Below are 18,108 nucleotides of genomic sequence, written 5' to 3'. Positions count from 1 at the left end.
GGGTAGAGGAGCAGGTACAAATCCTACTATCAGCAGCCTGCCAGTATCAATTCTTTATCTTTTGCAATAAATATGCCACGGAAATGCTCACTGAAATACGAATTTTGGCCAGTGGCAAAATCAGTCAGAAAACTGAAAGACCTTAATACTATTTCAATGAGAAATCACTGATTTAAGAGTCATTAGCCCAGTGGTGCCAATACAACTCATGACCTCTTCAATGAAAAAGAGTAGTGATCAAGCTGAGCTTCACAGCATCCAATACAAAAGAATCACTGGGGCAGAAGAACAACTGATCATATTTTTGGTTTAGATCTACTCCCACGAAGTGCAGAATGGAAGACTAGTAATTACTAACAAGCACTGAAGGCAGAAGTAAGCTATGAAGATCTGTCACAATAGAAGAAAAAATAGTCAATATAGACAATACAGTTCAAAGACACAGACCAGTCACTGGTTTGCTTATGCAGCATTTTAGAGAAATTCTAAAAAGATGTAGAGACATAGCTATAACATTTTTAGGGAATTTAAATAATTACACTTTTGTACTACTCTCTATAGCATGGTTGCCTAGTTACGAAGCAGAGTCCTTGGAATGACAAAGAAAGTAGTAGTCATTCGTGTTTAAATCCCCCAAAATATCAGCAATGGCTTACCTATAAGTAGAGGTAATGTAGGCTTATAGTTTGGTATCTCACAATTTGCCAGAACTAGACAATTCATCATACACAATTTTATGCCATATTTGAGATACATCTGTTTCTAGTTCTAAGTTATTCATATCAGAAGTTCTAAGTTATTCATATCAGATCATAAGCAATCACTGTACAGAGTTTGGAATCTGTCATTCACAGATTTTAGGTCACTGAGGTGTCCATGAATTCAACAATTCAGGGAAGCAATAAAAAAAAAAAAAAAAAAAAAAAAAAAAAAAAGCCTATTTGTTTCATTAACTATTACAGATGTCTCTGCAAGATGTCACTCTGAGGTGCTGAGAATGCTGTAGTATCAGAATTATCTCATCACAGCAGGAAGGGTAAAGATAAAGTCAGAAGTTTTTTTTTTGTTGTTGTTGTTTGTTTTTTTTTTTTTTTAAGATATGCTATTATTCTCTAATTGATTGACTCCAGTAATTTATTCTGTAGGTTTTTTGAGTTTGTACACTGTCTGAATTAATTGCATGTCTGATGTATACAAGGTGCACCAATAGTAACGTGACGCCATGCTTGGTTCTATGCAGACATCCTTGGCATCTATGTGCAAACCTTCCAGTTCATGTTTTACTTTAAACACACACCTTCTTTACACAATAAGAACAGTAAAAGCATTCAGGAATACAAGGTTTCACTCCTTTTATCACCCTCACTGCTGAATTGTACTGCAACTCGCAAGAATAAAATAAGAGTTATGAGCTAAAGGATCCAAGTCTGCCTCCTAAAGTACCCAGCCTGGATTTCAAACATCACAGGTAATTTTCTGGAGCTTATTTGTCCCAGAAGCAGTGAACTAGTAATTGCATGCCAATTTAAAGATAGACATAACAATTATTAAAGCTATACGCTGGCACAACAGAAACAAAGAAAGCCAGATTTCTATGTTAGTTATTAAGAGTTTCTCCATTCACATTAAGGTCATAATTTATATTTTGATGCTATCATAATTTACATAAAAGATGTTTTGCTTTGACATTGTAATAAGATCTCTGTAGACTCTGACTGTTCCTTTCCATGGCTGGTGTTTTTCACACCATCCTATTGTAAATACAATACACATTTATTGAGCAATTCAGTTTCAATAACTGGCTCTGATAGTCTTAGTAAAAACACCAAAATTTCCAAAATCCCATTAAAACTAGCTTTCTCTACTGTTTAATTATTTTTATAAGAACGGGATAGTTGGCTAGAAAAGCATTGGAACTGTGGGGATTATTTTTGTTTTTCTCTCTGTAACTATAAGGACATGATTAGACAGATATTTCATTGGAGATTTGTTTTAGACCAGTGTGATTTAAAAACACTGAAAATATAATACCCTTTAGAATGAAGTTCAGCGTTATAACTTTGAGGGAATTTTAGCTATGTCATAATAGAACAAAGAGCTTTCCATCAATTAATTAAACTAATATTAAAAGTGAAATTCTAAATTCTCCAGATAAAGGCAGACATCAAAGGAGAGTAATATTGTAATAAAATACTTTGCAAATACTTTTTGTCTATTATCCCTCTTCATATTGACTGTCAAATAATATAAATAAATGCCATTTCAAGGAACACTGTAATCAGAATGCTGTGACAGGGAGTATACTCTCTACACAATACATGTGTTTTACTCTACGGTCATGGTTTTGAGATACGGTTTGGATTAATTTTAGTGTGGAGACATGTTAATCTGTATAGGTTTGATAATCTAAAAGTAATGTGATATAAATCCCAGTGGTGTAATTGTTTTTGTGAACTTGCTGCTGAAAAATCTGATGAGATTATTCAATGTATTAGGTGTATACTACGTAGATCAGTTTATTAGTTTTGGGAAATCAGGAATAGGCTAAGAGATTAAACTACTGTGGTGGTTTTACCTTTCTAGGCAGCTGAACTCCACCACAACCACCTTCTCACTCCCCCTCCACAGAAGAGGAGGGGAAGGGAAGAAGAAAAGGAAAGAAACAACTCATGGGTTGAAATAAGGATAATTTAATTAAAGGAAAAAAAAATAATTATTAAAGAGAAATTATTATTAATTAAAAATTCTAAATACAGGGAAAAAAGGGAAAGGGGAAAAGGGAAAACAAATTTAGCTGTGTGGAAGTGCAGAAGAAAGAAATTACTCTCTACATCCCACCAACAAGCAGTGCTTGACCACATCCTTGACGCAGGGCCTCAAGACACGTAGCTGTTGTTTGGGAGGACAGACATTTTCACAACGAGAGCCCACCCCTCCCTTCTTCTTCCTTTTTCCACCTTTTATTGCTGAGTGTGACACCACATGGTATGGGATATCCCTTTGGTTGGGTTAGGTCAGCTGCCCTGGTATGTTCCTCGTCACCTCTTGCCCACCCCCAGCCTGCTGGCTCTGGTGGGGTTGGAGGGAGTCCTGATGCGGTGCCAGCACTGCTCAGCAGCAGGCACAACAGCAGTGTGATACCAGTGCTGTTCTAGCTCCAAGTGCAGACACACTAGCACAGCACTGTATGGGCTGCTGTAGGGAAAGTTAACTCCGTCCCAGCCAGACCCAGCACTCCCAGCCTGGGCAGAGACCCCGGATCCTCAGGCGCTGCGCTGAGCCCCTGCAGCTGGGCAGCAGCACTCCTGAGCAGCAGCAGCTGCAAGAGGCAGCCGTGCTCTTTGAACCTCTTTTACCTAACAGCAGGCTGCAGAAAACTTCAAATGACTTCTCAGAAATGTAACCACTGCTAACATACAACCAAGCCCAAAGATCATCTCTTTATTAGACAGAAGAGATGGAACCAAAGGCTAGCATCCCCCAGCAAAGTTTTTCCTAGACACTCAGGAGAAGTTACTCAGGGACAGTGTTTGTTCAAACAGTCTGATTTATTGGCATTTTGCTTAAACTAACGGTCCTAGAGCATTAACTACAAATCTATTTCTATTGACGTGACTAATCTATGTGGAAAACATCTCCTAACTAACAACCTTAACTATTTTGCCTTAACTATTTTGACTATTCCTATTAATCTATGCGTCTAATCTTCGTATGTATTCTTCGGTGGAAGCTTGAAGATACGAGGAGAACCATGAACTTTGGCATTGGAGCAAGCGAGGGATGAAACAGGCAGGTTGTTCTCAAACATTGTCATGAACAACCCCACCTCTGCCTGCAGCTCTCTCATGAAAATGGTTCTCTGAATGGAGTTCGCTGATTCAGAGTTCTCCCCTGCCACCTCTTCCATAATGCTCTGCATCATAAACAGCTTTGGCAGCAGAGACTTCCTGAGCAGGCTCACGAGCAGTTCTGGATCATGTTGGTCATTAAAGTTCATTTCTTCCTGTTCCTCCTCTTCCTCCCTCAATTCCTCAACTTCTTTTTCCTCTTCTCCTCCATCGCCATCTTCACTGCTTGAGCTCCATGGCTCAGAATGACCATTGGCGTCATCTTTGATCTTCTTGGGCAGCCAGTACATGCCAAAAAGAGCCAGAAATGCTTCAGCAAGTGCCCAGAACTGCCAGTGGTGGCACATGGCGAGGAACATGAACACTGTGCTGTTCCCACTCTGCGGCTTGCTTCCCTCCTCAATCTCCTGCAGCAGCACCGACATCTCCTGCTGCATCATGAGTTCTCTTCTCTCCATAAGGTCTTGGGTGACCTTGTCAGGCTGGTCCCCAGCCTTGAGTGTGAGCTGCAGGAGGCCCAGCACTGACAGGAGGCGAATTATAACAGCCATGGTCTGGAGGAGATGGGAGAGAAGGGGCTCAGCAGGGCTGGGTGTGAGGGAGCTGGTGGCTGGGGGAGAAGGGACAGGAGCCAGAGAGACACGAGGGTAGGTAGGAAAGGGGGCAATGGAGCTCGGAGGCAGCAAGGGCAGGGTTTGGGAGTGCTGCACATCCAGGGCTGCAGGCTCCCCCAGGAAGGTGTTTGTGCGCAGCTGTCGGGTGCCCAACAGGGCTGTGAGCCCTGGCCAGAGGTGGCGTGGGGACCGTCCTGCCAAGCTCTGCCCATGAGCAGCCCTGGGCTGGGCTTTGCCCCACACAGGGCTGCTGACAAGGCAGGGGGCACCACAGGAGGCTCTCCCAGGCCCCAGCCCCTGTGGGGCAGCAGCATCTCCTGGAGCCATGGGTGCCTGGCATATCCCCAAAGCCTCTGGGCACTTGCCCTGGCTGGGGCACCTCTGTGCCCAGCCCAAGGCCCTCCCCAGCCTTAGAAACCACCCTGGGGGCTGCCATTTTTGCCCCTGACCCTGCCCTCGGCCAGCCTTCCCCCCGCCTGCCGCACTCACCGATGGCCTGCAGCGCACTGCATCACAGAGCCCCGCTGACAGTCCCCATGCCGACTCATCCCAGTTCCATTGTGGGCACCAGAGCACCATGGTGACCACCGCAGCCCTGGGAGGCCCCAGCCTATGTCCCCAGTCTCGGCTCAGCATCACACAGCTGCCCCGTACACCCCAAACCCCAGCCCTGGCCACTGCAATGCGCAAAGCACAAACCCAACAAGCCGGTCACCTTAGGGGCCTGTCTCTGCCTGAGTGTGTCCTGTGCATCTCGGGGATACGTGCTCAGCTTTGCTACTGCTTGAACCTGCAAGGGGAAAGCTGCAGCCCCATTCCCCAGTGGGGTGGTTTTACCTTTCTAGGCAGCTGAACTCCACCACAACCACCTTCTCACTCCCCCTCCACAGAAGAGGAGGGGAAGGGAAGAAGAAAAGGAAAGAAACAACTCATGGGTTGAGATAAGGATAATTTAATTAAAGGAAAAAAAATAATTATTAAAGAGAAATTATTATTAATTAAAAATTCTAAATACAGGGAAAAAAGGGAAAGGGGAAAAGGGAAAACAAATTTAGCTGTGTGGAAGTGCAGAAGAAAGAAATTACTCTCTACATCCCACCAACAAGCAGTGCTTGACCACATCCTTGACGCAGGGCCTCAAGACACGTAGCTGTTGTTTGGGAGGACAGACATTTTCACAACGAGAGCCCACCCCTCCCTTCTTCTTCCTTTTTCCACCTTTTATTGCTGAGTGTGACACCACATGGTATGGGATATCCCTTTGGTTGGGTTAGGTCAGCTGCCCTGGTATGTTCCTCGTCACCTCTTGCCCACCCCCAGCCTGCTGGCTCTGGTGGGGTTGGAGGGAGTCCTGATGCGGTGCCAGCACTGCTCAGCAGCAGGCACAACAGCAGTGTGATACCAGTGCTGTTCTAGCTCCAAGTGCAGACACACTAGCACAGCACTGTATGGGCTGCTGTAGGGAAAGTTAACTCCATCCCAGCCAGACCCAGTACTATTACCTACTAGCTCTGGCCACAATAGCTCAGAAGGGAAGGAATATAGCAGTTGTAACTGAGATTTTAGTATGGTGAATAACAATTTTGAAATCTGGAAATTCTTAAATCTCTTTCTGAGGATACATTTCCATGGTCTACTAAATTTTTCTGATTCTTCATAGCCTTAAAAAATATACTGTGAATGTAGAAACCAAAGCTAGCTTATTCATTTGGCATACTAAAATATGTGAGACTTCCTGATTATCCAGGTTCTTCCTGATTATCTCCCAACAGTCAGTGGAGGACTTCACAGCTACAGAGCTCTAAGAACTTTGTAGTATTCTTTTTGCAAAATTTTGACCTTTCAGTAATATTATTTTTATGATACATTTTCAATTATCTGTCTAATTTAATATTATTATTATTATTTCTTTTTATTTTCCATTAACTTTAAAAAAAAAAAAAATAGCAGCATACTTATATGTCTTTGTGGTGCATTGATCACTGTTCCTTACTGTTATACTACCTAACTATAAAAACACTTTCATGCGTCATTGTGTGTATGTATAGGTATATCTGTATACGTGTATCTGAAGCAGACGTGGTTATCCCTCCACCAAACATATAAAATCCCCTTTTTTATGTTTTATAGTTAAGACAGTTTTCTATACCATCTTTTCATACTAAAGTCTATAAATTCTTCTTGCAAGTCAAGGAAGTGCTAAAATATATGCATTTTATATTGAATATATATGATTTCTCCAGTGTGTTTAATCAGAAACTTTACAAATGGAGATAAGCTTTTTATATTTTGAATGCCAGATTCTTTCCCCAGGCATTAGTTCAATAGAAGATAGTGAGTTCTGTATTAAAAAAAAAAAAAAAAAAAAAAAAAAAAAAAAAGCTTGAAAATGCAGACTCATTAATGTAAATTTAGAAGACTTTTTTAGATGCAAAGTGCCATTTTTCTATCACCTCTGCATTCCCACCAGTTTTGATTTGTGTCTGTGCACAATCAACTTATTCATTTACCTGCCTTATACACTTTTTCCCACTCCAGGATTTGGAACAGACACACTGCAGTGATGGATGACCAACTCTTGCCCAGCTAAAGATTTCTCTGTCTTTCTACAACATTCAGTGTATTCACTGCAGTAAGTAGTTATTTTACCTTGAGGAAGTTAATGGTTAAGCACTGAGCTGGAAAACATGCTTTGTACAGAATGCAATCAGAGTACTGATGGCCTGCTTTGTCTTACTCACCACAGATATGAAGACCCTCCAGGTTCTACATCAATCACTCTTTCTTCTCAATATCTGTACAAAGGCACTGGGGAAAATTATGAGACATCATTTAAAGTACCAACAACATGGATCACTTTCTGCCCCAATGGATGGTAAGTCTTCTACTCTGTAAAAGTTATCTGCTGTCACCTGTGTCCAAAGTCGGAGTGAATCCTGCTCAGATCCATGGATAATGCCACATGGAGTGTATAGACCAAAGCCCCATCCAGCCTGGCCTTGAACACCTCCAGGGATAGGGCATCCACAGCTTCTCTGGGCAACCTGTGCCAGTGCCTCACCACCCTCTGAGTAAAGAATTTATTCCTTATATCTAATCTAAACCTACCCTGTTTTAGTTTAAGACTATTCCCCGACATCTTGTCAATATCTACCCATGTAAAGAGTCCTTCTCCATTCTTTTTATAAGACCCCTTTAAGTATTGAAAGCTTACAATGAGTTCTCCCCAGAGCCTTTTCTTCTCCAGGCTGAATGCTCCCTGCTCTTTCAGCCTTTCTTCATAGGAGAGGTGCTCCAGCCCTCCGATATCTTTGTAGCCCTCCTCTGGACTCATTCTAACAGCCCCACATCTTTCTTGTGCTGGGAGCCCCAGACCTGGACACAGTACTCCAGGTGGGGCATCATGAGAGCAGAGCAGAGGGGGACAATCACCCCCCTTGACCTGCTGGCCACTTGTCTGCTGATGCAGCCCAGGATGCAGTTGGCCTTCTGGGCTGCAAGTGCACACTGCTGGCTCATGGCGAGCTTTTCGTCCACCAGAACCCCCGAGTCCTTCTCTGCAGGGCTGCTCTCACAGAGTTCTTCTCCCAGTCTGTACTCATGTCTGGGACTGCAGTCTATAGCAGACACACACAATGTCACCACATTGGTCTGCCCACTAATTCCTGACCCGCAAGCTCTCAGCTTGCTCTTCACCATCCCGCAGCAGAGCTCTATGCATCTGCACTGCCCACTTGCATATAGGGAAATTCACTCTTCTCACCTTCCAGAGAGCCTGTATCTATCCATCACAACACTCCAGTTTTGTGAACAATCCCACAATGTCTCTGTGCTCCAGATGAGATCCTACCCCTGCAATTGCATACACACTTCTAATTCCTCCTGTTGGTTTCCCATGCTGCAGGCATTAGTGTACAGGCACTTTACAGAGGCACCCAGCTATGCTCATTCCCCAGAAAGGGTATGAGAACTTCCTCCATAATGCCACTGGAGACATAACAATGATGGGAAGAGAGGAATATTAACATGAACATGCCATATCACAGCTCCTTTCACTGCCGCGGGACTTCATTTGCAACACTAAGTAAATAGTGTTTTGACCTGGGACTTTTTCTGTATGCTTCACAAATTCTGCACACAAGCTCATAAAAATACTCTTTTATCTTTGAGTAGCAGAAAGCCTAAATCCCTCCTCATGGATAACAAACATGGTTACAGTGGTCTGGGACTTCATGATCTTTAGGTAGGTTCATGATAACTCACGTTCCCAGGGGACAGAGCACTGGCTTGAAAAATTGTTCACCACTGGCTAGAAATACAGAAACAATACTTGGGAGGCAACTGCAGGCATTTGCTGTCTTTTTGACACCTGACTGATTCCTCTTGTAATGCCAAATTAATTCCAAAATCTTTTTCCTCATGTTTATATAGAGATCACTGGCATGAGCCAGAAACAAGACTTCCCTCAGTATTTACATACTGTACTACTGTCCAATGCAGGAGTTAAGCTCATAAAAACTCTATGACCTAAAACTAGTGAATTCCTTTCCAAAGGGAGGTGGGAAAAAAAGATTTAACTTCTTGCTGGTCTGAAAGTAGGAATTTCCCTTTAGTCAAACAATCCAGAAGTTACACCCACTAATATTACCTAGAAGAAATTTTCCTTCTCTTAGCCCTCTAATCTTGCATACATATGTCAAGAAGCAACAGAGATGGAGAAAAGAGAATTTTCCAACATTATCATAGGGATGTAGGTGAAGTATAGTGCATAAGTGGGATCCTGCTGTCAAAGTAATTCTATTTTGGGTGGCACTGAGGTTAATAGCATATGTCTAGGTCTAGAGTGAGAGGCAGAAGGAGGAAGACATAAAGAAAACCCAATGCAGTAAATGCATATAGCAAATAAAAATGACTCCACTCACATCAAATGCTTACTCTCAACTATACCGGTTTATGGTACTCTACAAAAGTAGGAATAAGCTTACATTTAGAACAAGCTTATGAAATTCATTCAGAGTTGTAATTCCTGAATCTCATACTTTCACGTTCATCATAGCTGTATTAATGCTCCAGCAGGTTGCTGCTCTTTTCAGCTGAAATGATGTTTATTACTAATGTTGATGTTTCTACATGTCATGTAAAACATTGCTTTTAAATGCTTCTTTTTCCAACTTCTGGGAGAGTTGATATTTTAAAATGCATTCTAGAAAGGATGAAGTTTTTATGTGGAAGTAGATATGGGTGAGATAAAACAACTCTTGTTTTTTTTCTTCTCTCCTTCCTCAAAGAGACATGAAACTTGAGCAGTACTCAACAACACCATATCACCATAATAAGTATATGTATTTCTTATGTATGTAAACAGGATATTGCTGGGTGATGCACAATCAAAGCTACACTAAGTCATTGTTCCAATGGCCAAGCAATTTTCTTTCCAAAAGGACACAGAAATGAAAACAAAATTCTGCAATCACCGGGAACTCATTCCTCAGTGATTACTTTCATTTTCATTTTAAAATGTGATAAAGGATCCTGCACTTCTCATTTCCCTTGAAGATGATTTCAGATGATCTGACAACAGCTGGGTTTTTAAGACTATGGGTTCTTAACCATATTCAGACACGCTGGGTAAATCTCACCTCATAAAACTTGAGCCTGCCTAATGTTACATGTCAAGTTTAAGCCACTTCATCAAAGTTCTGCATTTATTCAATGAATGAGGTAGGAGCAAGTATCCACCAAAGTTGCCTGCCTTGAACACCTACTGCAACAGAGGATAAACTACCCTCTGAGCATTCCTGGCCCTATGGGTTATGGAAAATGTAAATGATTGTTTTACAGAGGTGTAGGTTGCTAGAGGCATAGGTTATAGTAGTAAAAAGCTAAGAGAGGTGAATTTGATCTGTAAATGACATCCACGTTAGAATTTTATTCTATTTTAATGAGACAATACTGTAGCATTTGTCCTGTTTTATTACAGAGTAGCTTGAAAGGAAGGAGTCAGAAATGTCAGGGACAGTGGAAATGCAAGTAAATCAATGTACTGTGCAGACAGTAAAAATACAGGGAAGCGAGCATGGAGAAAAGCCTCCTCATAGAAGGTGTCAATTAGCTTGTTAATCAGAAAGGAGAGGAAATGTAGGCTTTCATGGAAAAATGTAGTAATAACTGTTCCTCTAAAGGTGAACCTACCTTTGAGTAATGGCTGTCTGGAGAGCCAGCATGCAGAGCAAGAGAAAAATCTAAATATGCATGTTTTGGTGAGGCTAGCAAATAGTCTTCTGATTTCTTTTTATTTTGGGGATATGTTTGTTCAAACAGGTCAAAACAAAACAAAACAAAGCAACTTAATAAACACAGATGAGAACTGTTCCTTAAACCATAATCATATGTAAACAAATAACTAGCTATTTTACCTTCCTTAAAAACAGTGAAACGTGTGGTAAAAAAAAAGGGAGGGAGGGGGAGGAATTATTATGCTTCCACTGCAGTAGGTTCAGGATTAGAGTAATCTGTTTTATTTCTGGAAACAATGTGGCCCCTCTTCTTATTGTGACCGTGTGAGAAAGAGAAGCAAAGTGTTATGCAAACAGACTACGGGGAGTAGCTGCCGTCCTCAGGGGAGGTTTGGCGCATCCTGGTGTGGAGCTTGGCTGGATATAGATAAAGAGAAGGCAGGCTTGAAAGGGGAGCATTAAGCAATTAATCTCATGCCGGCTTTAAAACTAACATCTCTGGCAGAAAGGGTCACAATAAAGGGGAGATACAGAGAACAGGGCAGGGAGCACAAAATGAATGAGGTATAGCTGTTTGATGGGCAATTTCACCTGACAAATGCAGTTGTTTGGGGTGGAGAGGATCTGTCCTTCTTTCTGTGGGCTGTACAGGAGAAGTATCCTTGCAGCAAGGAGCAAAGTATTGCTCCTGGTATGAATAATGGGAAATGTCTCCCACATTCTTTGCTCATCTCCCTGGTAGCTCATAGCTTTGCATCGCTGCAAATTCTGTAAGTGCAGTTTTTACTATGGTTATTTTCAGTATTTCATCTCTGGTGGGATACTTGGATATTTCTTCATGGCATCATTGTCATCAATGATGGATGAATCTCAGGAAGCTGAAATTTCATTTTAGTTTGGATACGCATCTGAATATTGAGACGATTCTTTGAATTGTATATGGACTACATGAACTGAAAATCTCTGAACCTGGGCTGAAAATGTGACAAGTATGGTGTTTCTCATGAGTTTTCAGACACTTTTTCCATGGGCTACATCTAGAAATACAGAGAAAGCAATGCTGCTGTAGTATTCTGGAATTTGGTGGTGAAAAAGGAAAGACCTTCAAGAATGGCTCATTTTGTAGAACACAGTTTAACTTAAAGCTCAGTCTCGTTCAAATGAGAATAAAGTCCATTTTAATACATGCAGGATTACAGTTAGCAGGGATGTAGTGTTTTTTTTCCAGCTGATAAAATGTGAGATCTTATATCGAAATTGGAAGAAAAAAAAGTGTGTGTGTAAAAGTAGCTTGATGGGTGAAAATCATCTTGTCTAATTACAGACTTCTAAAAGTTAGATATCTAAGTCTACTTTCCCTTTATAGTTAATAGAATCATCTTCAGAAAACCATTTGCTGACCTGTCTTAGATGCCTGTCTTGGGAAGAGATGAATGGCTCTCTGGAGATTTGAACTGAGGGTAACAACATTTTCAAAACATTAAAGCTGTGAAATAAAATTTCAAAACAGAAACCCTTTTAATCAGGCTGTGTGCAACAGAAGTTGAGTGATTCCTGGTGTTTTCAGGGATCAAGGACAGGAGTTCTGGAAAGCAGCATTCTCCTTCACTTAGTTTTTGTATTGTTTATTTCTTTTATGAGTTTGCTATCAGTAAGACTGAATAGAATGCAGGTAGCAATTTGTTCCACATCAGCTCAAAATAACTTAGAGAAGGATGATTTGTATTCCAATCCAAACTTTTCATGTCTTTTTTTCTTTTATCACATTACTCCGGGACCTTCCAGCAACAGTCCATGAATCCGGTAGTGATATCTAGATGATGAAGTGCAGATCACAGTAATAAATTCTTTTCTTTTTTTTTTTAACCTTTGACCATTTCAGAATCACTTTGCTGTCTGGTTGACCTTACAATATTTTTTGTAACATTTTAAACAGTTGTATAGCTTTGAAGAGCAGCTCTTTTAATGATTTCTTGTTCCAACAACGCAGACTATCCACAAAGCTTTCCTCTCTGGAGTTCTGAATGGACAATACATATTCCTAAACCAGTGACAGCTTTATTGTACTATCCAGAATCCCATAGGGCCACAAAATTGTAGTTGTATAGCATTGGTGACTGCTGATCCCCAGCTTTTCAATTTGATATGCAGTGTTGCAGATACCGTAACCATCTTACAGCGACTAACAGACCATCTTAGGTAATTTAAAGAACAAAAAGCATTTATCATTTGTAACTTCTGCTTTCCATGCTGGAACTGTAGAGCTGGACATTTTTCAATTATCCAATATGGCAGTCAGGAGATAAACAGTACTTCATTTTCTATGATTGTGAATATTCTGTACTTATTTATATCAATGCAAACTGTGCATACTGTGATATAATTTGATTTGTAACATCTTAAGTCCAGGCTGTAGGGGGGAGAAACTTCAGCATGGTCAAGGGATGATTAGCCTCACCTATTCTAAAAGATGTCTGAAAGAAACTAAAGGTCCTAACTCTAAGAGGAAGACAGTACTGAAGTGATTGTGTGGAACAGTAAACAGGTTTGATATGCAAAAGTTTAGGGTAACACACATAAAACTCTTATGTGGCTCTGCTCCTCAAGTAATGAGGTTATCTATTGTCCTCAACAATACTGTCCACATACTCTCATTGCTGGGATTCTCCAGGCAGTCTGAAAGTTGAAGAGCATGCTTTCATACTGACCATGCAAAGAATGACCATGCGCAAGTCAGAGCTCCTGCCCACCAGCCCTGTCCACAAAACCATACCACTGCCCTCACTGGTGGCTACAGAGAGAGCACCAATGGTCAGAAGAGGGAGGTAAACCCAAGTGGTATCAGTGCAGGGCAAGGGAGTTATCACACTACACGCATCACATCTTCCAAGGTCTTGAAAGGATTTTTAAAGACCACCTGTAGCCAGGACTTCTGTTTTACATTGTGCCAATAAATCAACATTATATTCCTGGTTTAGTTCTAGGGCTTTGCAGGCTGTCTTGGTCTTGGCTCAAAGGGGAAGACCAGCACAGCAATCACTGCTGAGCTCTGCAGCACCTGGGAGCTGCTGGAAATTTGCCATCTCCCTGCCAATAAGACCTGTCTCAGCTAGTTTTATGAGCTCTGACAAGATCTGGTGCAACATTGCTGGAAATGTTGGTAATTTAACACCCTTATCAGAAGCATAAGGAGATTTTCATATTTTTTGCTAGGTCTTTACTGAGCTCAGTTGATGAGACAGCCAAAAATGTGAAGGGGACACATACCACAGTGCGCATGGATGTCTGATCATATGAACTTTGTTTTGAAGAGCAGACAGAATGTTTGGATTAGTAATCCTTTGTTGTTTTAAGCATGTGAAAGTGTCCCTGTGCTGACCTGTATTTTTTCTACAGTCAGTTGCTCTTCTGTTGCAATTCATATTATCTATTTTTTTTTTTCTTAAAAAGCTGTGAAGCTCACACAATGAAAAATTAACTATTTTTTTTAACCTTTTTTTTTAACCTAATTTGCCCAGTGATATGATTAGACCATGACATGTAATAAGTAAATAAAATCCTTTAAGTTACTGAGTTAAACAATAAAACTAATGAGAAACAGAACTATTTAGAAGAACTTCCATTTTAAAATAATTGACCAAAATTCTTCATCTCACTTCCTCTGAAACTATAACCCTTCTTTCTTTTCATTACAACATTACAGCACTAACCATCATACCATCTAAACAGCAGGAACCTCACATTCCAATTCCTTGAGAAATATGAACAAGCACAAGAGGGTAAAAATCACATTTTGTTTAGTCCTCATTGGGAAAAAAATATAATAATCAATATAGTAATCCAAAGCTATTTAGATCTTTGTTACTACTTAAGAGAAAATGAAAACATGGTTTTTACTGGATGAATAAAATGATAGTTCTAAAAGATTCCCTTAAAAAAAAAAAAAAAAAAAAAAAGTAGTGAGAATGACATGTACAAATGTATAGAAAGTTTATATTTAGAGCCTGTCAACAGCTGTTGTCATGAGCTGTGTTGGTGACTTTGAGGAGAACATGGGCTGTAGATCAGATGTCCTGGAGGTGACAGCATAAAGAATGTAGACCTTCTGGGTAAGATCCATAAATATTTTTAACACCTGGATCTCATCTCTTCCCAAACACCCATAGGTATTAAAGATTTCCTTAATAGAAGATGTAAACCTGAGATGTAGAATGTACAATTCCTCAGTCTCTAAAACATGTCTGAGGAGTGATGCTGGCTCTACACTGAGGCAAAAAAGAGAGTTACCAAAGGCAGCAAAGGGCTTGTGAACCAGTAGGTACTGTGAAGGGACAAAAAAAAAACTGGCTTCAATAGCCCAAGGTGGCTTTCTCATGTTTTCCATCTTTGGTGGCAGCAAGAGCTGCAACACCATTTCACAAGGAGCCTCCCTTGCGTTCACCATCGCCTTTCTCTGCCAATACATCGCTGGCTCCTTCGGACATTCAATTTTATGGATGGTACACCAAGCCCGGTGAGGGTGGTGTGTGATTAGCCAGCATGGGGTATGGAGGTAAATGGAGTGTTTCCATAGATGAGTAGTGACCTCACTGTCCTATTAGAATAACAAGGATAAAAAAGAGCCTTATGAGCCGCCAAGCTAGCAAGCAGAGACATTTGTCTAAATTTCTGGTAAGTGGCCATTAAAGTGTGGAAGAGGCAAAAGATCAGCTGAGATTGTCAAAAGGACTATTGCTTTACAGACCCTTTGCTAAACTGCTGAAGTTAAGTTCATATTTTAAATATAACTTAAAATGGTTTCCTTAATATACAGAAAACTGAAACCTTTGGTCAGTTACGTTTGAAATATTTGCCTGTTTCCAGTGACTCTGTACTTAAAAAGGTGTTCTGCAGGAGCTGCTTTCAGGAAAGAAAAAGGAGGGTGGAAGGAGAGGTTAAATAATAAAAAAGAAGACTGTCCTTTTATTCTGCTATTAGGTGATGTGCCCTTAGTTATTGCAGGACATTAGTCACAGAACCACAGGAAGAGAGACTTTGTAAACCTGGGCTATGAAAGGATTCTTGAACTTCACTTGGCAACACTGCACATTAAAAGACATAACACAGAATCTACACTTTCGAGTTCATATGCTGTTTCTTATGGTGATTTGGTTTTTAGGAAAACAGTTACAGAAAGAGTCATAACAAAGCCTAAAACTAGTTGGCGATTCTCCAAGAAACTGCTATACTTCTTTCTCAGGACCCATTTCAGAATGCTCTGAGGACCTTCCATTTGCTGTAGTACTGGTTCCTATTCTTCAGCTCCTTGAATCTCATGTGTAGATTATAGGCATTTTTACTCAGTTATTTACCTTAACTGGAAAGAAAGGTACTAAGATAGCACATCAGTCTGCAAGCGCAGCCACCATGTACAAATACATACTGTTTGCCTGAAGCGAGGCATTCATTCATTACACATTCTGTTAGGATAAGTTGTATGGGAGGTGAGGAGTTAAAATCACATCTCCTCTAAATCGCTGTTCAGATTTCTAACTGAAATTACTGCTGTCATTGACTTGTGGTCAGAAACCTAAGTCAGAAGTGATAGTTTGCAAAAAAAGCTGAACACTCCCCTCCAGCATTTTTGTGTAGGTTAGTAGGAATTGAAAATCTTGATGGCATACTTCTAGTTTAACATAACATTTACCTACTTCTAAATAACTTTTTATTTCAGTTATGTCTGGATCAATTGGGGTAGGACAGTAAAAATGTATTAAATGAGTCCCAAATAGACATAGCACAGCAGGAGTAACACATTTTTATACTTTCTAATCAAATATTGTGAGTATCTGGGGGAAGAGGTTTTATATTCTGTTAAATACAGGACTTGGAACCAGGAATTCTGGGGTTGTGGTCCCTCTTCGTCACTGACTTAACCAAAACAGCTGATGTTGGTCATGTATGTGGATACAATGGCTGCCTGCATTTATGAAACTGAGTGCAGACATGGCCCTTTATAATTCAAGCTACTAACAACCCTAGTCACTACTGAAGGTCTCCAGAACAATACGTACTGCCTGCATCAGTGGTGTCTGCAGCTAGGTTTAGAAAGACTTTGGCAGAAATCCTACCTCCACCATGTTCCAGCTGCCTAGAAGAAAAATAATCCTCATGACCTGCAGCAAATGAATGAGTTTCTACCTGTCCTCTTCTCCTCCCTGTGGAAAATGATGTTGGGCTTTGCATTTATCAAAAATTGTTGATTAAGTCAGTTTGGATGCTTCATGAGCAAAGATGTTGTTTTACTTTGTTTCCAAAGTGAAGAAATTCAGATTCATCTAATGCAAAATAAAGTGGAGGGAGAAAAAAAAACAAAAACTACCTTAGCTATGCAGGATGAATTATCTCACTTTACAGGCAAGAAATCTAATAGAATGACTTGCCTGAGGATCAGCAGTGAGTTTATGGCAATACCATATCTCCTGAGCGCCTGAACTGCAAGATTATCCTTCACCCATGCCAGTTGTCATTTCAATATAGAGAAGTATCTTATTTCTTAAGATACATAAATGATTCATACTAGTACAGAAAGGAATTAACTTTCACAGAGAAAAATGCTTTCATCTGAAATGGTTCAAAGCCCATGTTTGCAATGAGTACTATTGTGCTTGGAAACACTGGTTTCCTGTCATTAAATTCTTCGCATAAATTCAAATCATCATATGCTGTGGCAGTGCTTTTGGTACCTTATCTCCATTATAACAGGTCAATAAAAATAAATTCTACTGTTTCCAATAACAAACTAAAATTCTGTGGAGATTTATCTAGTAAGGGAGGGTTCAAATCCTGGGGAGGCTAAGCAGCTGGGACTCCTATGGCTTCGCTGCTTAGCACCACCTTGCTTTGGAGCCCAGAATTTTACATGGTAAATGATCTAATCACCTACCAGGGCTTAGAACTACCACAAGTTAATAACAGCGCTGCAGCCACTGCTGCAAAATATTACACAATAAAACAAAATAAATGGAAATAATCTCTCATGAGTGCCGATAATTTAGATTTACAGGGTAATCCATAGGTATTGCAGCTCCTAACAGATTGCCAAAATACTGCTTGGAGAATTCTATTTCAAATCTAGTACATTTTATTATCATTTCGGAGGCTAGAAAATTGAGGAATAAATTAAAGAGCTAAAATGGGGAAAACAAACATTTACAGATTGGAATTAAACATACGGAAGTGTAAAGCAAGCCCCCTCTTTTGAAAGGATTTTATCAATGTTTGATTAGCTGAGTTGCAAGCTTGAGCTGGCTCCCTGGTGTCCCCTGGTAGCCAGATGCCCCACACACTGCTCTCCCACCTCAGCAGCAGCATGGGCTTTGGCACAATTATTTATGTGGCTGCAGCTCATGGGTGGCATTACTCATCATC

General features: G+C 40.5%; 1 long non-coding RNA gene across 1 annotated transcript in view; it reads left to right on the top strand.

Annotated features, from left to right (window-relative positions):
• The window catches only part of LOC311430880, a 45,521-nt gene that overhangs the window by 14,930 nt on the left and 12,483 nt on the right, over positions 1 to 18,108 (top strand). Inside the window, exons 2-3 of the long non-coding RNA XR_014689090.1 lie at positions 7,001 to 7,094; positions 7,209 to 7,337. This is a non-coding gene — a long non-coding RNA (uncharacterized lncRNA). The remainder of the gene's footprint in view (positions 1 to 7,000; positions 7,095 to 7,208; positions 7,338 to 18,108) is intronic.

This window comes from Aythya ferina (genome assembly GCF_964211825.1).
Source record: "Aythya ferina genome assembly, chromosome: 1".
Taxonomy (NCBI): Eukaryota; Metazoa; Chordata; class Aves; order Anseriformes; family Anatidae; genus Aythya; species Aythya ferina.
The sequence above is the reverse complement of the archived record's forward strand: the minus strand, read 5'-3'. Positions and strand labels throughout refer to the sequence as shown.